General features: G+C 33.2%; 1 long non-coding RNA gene across 1 annotated transcript; it reads right to left on the reverse strand.

Annotated features, from left to right (window-relative positions):
* Positions 1-246: 246 nt before the first annotated feature.
* Positions 247-3,387, reverse strand: LOC126724813 (uncharacterized). Its single transcript, XR_007655122.1, has 4 exons — positions 2,831-3,387; positions 2,308-2,463; positions 2,119-2,166; positions 247-871 (listed from the first exon to the last, which is right to left on the reverse strand). It is a non-coding gene; the product is annotated as an uncharacterized LOC126724813 (long non-coding RNA).
* Between the last annotated feature and the right edge of the window lie 1,645 nt (positions 3,388-5,032).

Genomic DNA, 5,032 nt, shown 5'->3' on the forward strand with positions numbered 1-5,032 from the left:
AATCAAAACCAATCCAATCAAAATACCCATGATATTTAACACATAAGAGATTAGTAGTTTATAAAAGAGATGAGATAAGTAAAGTATTAAGTCAAGCGGGGGTGCCCCTATTAGGTCACGCCTTGGGGGGGTTAGTCACAAATGGTCGCCCCCGCCCCCTTTCGTCCATCAAAAAAGTCAACTACTAATGGCTAAACTTCGTACCGTAAAAAAGTGTGAGAAAAAAATGTATTAAGTTAGAAAATTATTAAAACACAAAATAAAAAAATCCATTTTCAAAAGAAGATTTACATTTAAATCATCATTGATCCAAGTATATTGCATACAATATTACAAACCTTTTTAAGCCCTTTGAACATTTCTGTAAGCTTTCTATAAATCTTGAAGATAGAAAAACTACTATGCACTACCGTTATTGTCCCAAAAAAATGTATCCAAGACTTTTCTTTTGCCAACAAATTTCTATGTACAAAATATAAATGTCTACACTAAGCCAGCAAGTCTCAGATGTCTTCCATCACAGCTGTTATTTGCCAAGGCAGAGCCCCTTTCTTAGAAATATCTCCCCACCAATCTTTATCATCAATTGAGAAAATAATTCAAAGGAAAACTCTCAAAGATAAATATTTTAACTTTTTTTTTCCCCTTCAAATAAAGCCAAAACAAAGAGTTATCCGGCAACCTAGAGAACAAAAAGGTAATAACGATTTTAAGCAATTCCTATGAATTGGAGTTAGTTTGCATATCAAAAGAAAAATTATAAGTAAAACCACCGAAAAGCATAGGAGGTAGCATGTCAAACACATGTTTCTATAGGCCTCCCAAGCATCTTTGGTGTCTCTCTCCACATGGTGAACCAAAACAGAAACTCCTGCAGTAAAAATTCAAGGCATCCATGTTAATTTGTTCTAAATAGGAAAAAACAAAACCCCTATTCCCAGCAAGAGTGAGTGAAAGTTTTGTCAAACAAATGGGGTCCATGTTTCAAATGGAAATGAAAAGAATGTTATTTGCTATGAATTTATAAACAACTCCAGACTCATTCTTACATTGTCAAACAAATGGGGCGCATATATACTTCATCTTGTGGAGAATTATGCTAAAAAAAAACCTTGGGGAAACGAATAAAATTACAGAGAGGGGTGAACCTTAGTGAGAATCATATCCAAAGGACGCCCTTGCTTTTGAATCTCCTATCTCTATAAGAAGGTTCCATTAAAAGTTTTTTTAACAATCTTTCATTAATACCTATTAATGATTTTTTTTTCACTTTTCATTACTAAACTTTGAATCAAATTGTAAAGTAATAGCATATTCTACTGCAATAATGTTATTATATGATTTTCTTTTGCAATTGAATATTATACATATAAATATGTGAAGGCATTTAAAATCCGCTGAAAGAATATTCATGAACATTTTATAAGAAATAGAAGAAAAGAATTTTGTATTAATGAAACTATTGCATAACAAAGACAACATTTTTGCTAGTAATTATTCCAAAATTACCTGCATCACTATGTTTCAAAACTTTTTGGAAAAGAAACTGCAAAAATTTCTTTGGCCATCCTTGTTCAATCAAACCAAACACAAAGATCATCACTATTAATAGAACTAAAAGATCAGCAACCATTTCCAATAGCTACACTTCAAACATCCATCTGTACATACAACATTTGATATGGCTTTAAAAATATATTCATCACAAACATGACATGCCCCAGGAAATCATTCATGCTTAAAGCACACACTTATTCTTATTGTAAACAGATATGGATATCATAAGCATGTTTTAGGCTAAATTGAAATCATGAAAACAAATCAGATATTGATGTGAACCATTTGGTGTTATTCAAAGTATGTCTACCAAACCACTTATAGAAATGCAGGTTTATATATCAAATCCTATTTTTTGTTACATGGTGCATATTTAGATGATCACATTCTTCAATCATATTTACTCTCTTAGTTCTAAAGGGTCATCTAACAGTCAACAAATCCAAACAACTAAAGGGCTATGATTATGGAATAAAAATTTAGTAGAAAGAAAATTAGAAAAATTACTCAAGGTGAAAGTTAGTACCAACTGAAGTTAAATTTTAGTTAAGTCAGGCATACCTTTACTATTTCCTAGCCCAAGATGTATTTGGCTTCAAGGTTCTCATTCTGGATAAAATTTGTAAATAATGAACCAACTGATTGTTAAATCTTAAAGTAAATAACAATCTCAGCTATTTTCTTGATCCTACTCCTGAATGAGAAATAAATACTATCAATCTAAATTTATGGGTTTATATAATGACATACCAAATCAATCAAAGCATCCATCATGCCTCCAACAACAACACCAGCAATTATGCAGTTACTTAAGCCTCCAGCAGCAGCACCAACATCAGTTATGCAGCAACTTAAGTTGAGCATTATTGCCACCAACCATGATCATTGGTTCAGCCATCATAAATCCTGAAAATTAGTCTCATTCTGGTAAAAACCTGAACATAGAAAATCATTGCCAAACTCAAGGAGAATATTATGCAATAATAAATCATGACAGATCATTTAACCTGTGCATCAAAACTTTCCTTGTAACTTGTATAATCCTACTTGTACAGCTATAAGTAAATATCAATGACAATCATTCCAATCTGGAGAATTATTTCCAAAAACCTTGTACTTTGATTTTTTATATTATACATAGTTGAGAAACATTTAAAACTTTAGAATTTTATCTTAGCTTATTTTCCTTCATTTTCCCAATTACTAAGTAATAAGGAAAAAAGAAAGAGTAATGCATTATATTAAAATATAGTAAGCTATTTTATTACTTAACAATATAGAATATGTTAAGAGTCATCAAGCGACACTTATGATGTTGCTACTGAAGTTGACTTGCTGCCATAGTTGTTGTTGTTGATGTTGCCTAACATACACCTGTCCTAAGCCGCTACATTAGAGTTAGGGAATTGTTAGTTTTTTACCATTGAAGCTGTTAACATCTGTTAGTTGCTGTCAGTTAGTTAGTTAGAAAGGTTGTTAGAATGCAACATATGTGGCTTTACTTGGAATAGCTTTGAATACTCAAGAAAACTGGATATAAGTGGTTTGCTAGAGTGGGGATTGTAAGGACCATTAAATGAAATAAGCAACAGTTTCTCTCCTAATCTTCTCTATTCTCTCTAAATCTTATTTCTCATTCTTGGAGGCTAGTTGCCTCAAATTAGGTATTTCTCATAGAATCTACCCACTCTTGGGTAGATTCTTATCAAAATACCTTATATTTTGACCATGTTGTGTGTTTGAAGTTAATGGAATTCTTAAAATAATCAGATATGAATTACATATAATGTTAAAGCTCTAAGCATAAAAGTTTGTGGAAAGTAAAAGAGAATAATAATGAATTGTTATAAAGTTGGTCCAAATGGTTTGACAATGTGTAGTAGCTAATATTTATTTGCACACAGGCTATTAAATTTTCCATCATACATTTCAACAAACATTTGGCATTCAAATATGCTTCAAAACACAGTTCTTATACATGGATAGGAGATGTTAGTAAAGAACTCAACCATGGATACCTTTATTTTTACAATAATGCTTTATGCTCACTGTGAAGCAGGTTACTCAGTACATATCTGATGAGCAGGGAGAGAGGTATCAATCTCCAAAGTTGTGAGAATGTATAGAAAGTGAAATAGATTATAACAAAAAAAGTGATTATTGCAAAAAATCACAAATTTTTTATTCCAAAGTCTAAAGGCAACCAAAGGAAAAAACACCCACAAATACAAACCCACCAAAATTTAGGCACTTAAAAGCATATCGAGTAGAAAGCCACAATCTTTTCTTTCGGAAAATAAAAAGTTTCATCTTTTAACGAAATGGACTTTGACCCCTCGGAATTGACAATTTTATAGTAATGTAATTTTCGCAACAAATATAATTGTGTTAAGTAAACGGTTAATACCAAACCGGTGTAGTGAGGGTAGTTCTCTCTATCTCCGTATACCTTTAGGTTACCGGCGCCGGTTGCGGTGGGGTCTAAGTCTGGAAAGGAATGGTAATGGCCGGCCGTATGAATTCTGTCTCCTCTGTATCGCAAGCGTTTTTTTTTTTTTCTCCTCTCCTTTCTCTGTACCGCTGGTTTGTTTTTAGTTGCAAGCATTTTTTTTATTTTCTTTTAACCTTTTTTTTTTTTACACAAACTATCAAACAGCGTTAAAGTTGTGAAACAAGTCACTTTTGGAAAGATGGCGAGAGAAAACTTGAAACGTTCTGACGAAGAAAAAGACACTCTGAGACGAAGCACGAAGAAATTCAAAGAGAACCATATTTCAGGAGAAGCACATGACCCTAACTCCACTGCAAGCCTATCTAATAAGGGTGGCAGACTTCTTCCTGCCGCATTGTGGCCCAATAGTTCGGGGTAGGAGAGTCAGGATTAGCTAGACTGAAACTCACCTCAAGTCAGTTTGTGCGCGAGCTAAAACCCCTTTGTCGATCTTGGTCACATGCCAACGGCAGAAGATGCTGTTACAAAAATGTTATCGCAAGAGGCCATAATATAATAAAATAAGTAGAATATATTTGATGCTAACCAAAGACAATGATTAAACCACTTTCTTAGTAAGGAAAACACAATGGGATGAGTATGGCAGAAATAGATCAGTGACCAAAAAAAAAAAAAAAAAAAAAGTAATGTTAATGCTTGATCAATTAATAATAATAAAAAAAGGAGTGGTTATTCTGCCATGCTTGGTTCCTTAGGAGATTTAAGTCTAGGAAGGGAATCACTCTTCAATGTGGGCAATCTCATAGGGAAATCCTACTATTGAAATTGCCCACTTTGAAAGAATGTGCCTAAATGACTTATCCTAGAAACCTTTTAATCTTGCTAGAGACTAGGTTGTTGAGAGGGAGAGAAGAGAGTAGTCTATTGGTGCATGCCCCTATCACACTCTTGCTTCCTCACTTTACTCTTTATCCCCTCTGTTTTTCTACACTCTCCATTTTCCTTCTTATTCCTATATTCCCT

This window comes from Quercus robur, chromosome 5 (assembly GCF_932294415.1).
Source record: "Quercus robur chromosome 5, dhQueRobu3.1, whole genome shotgun sequence".
In the NCBI taxonomy this organism is placed as follows: Eukaryota; Viridiplantae; Streptophyta; class Magnoliopsida; order Fagales; family Fagaceae; genus Quercus; species Quercus robur.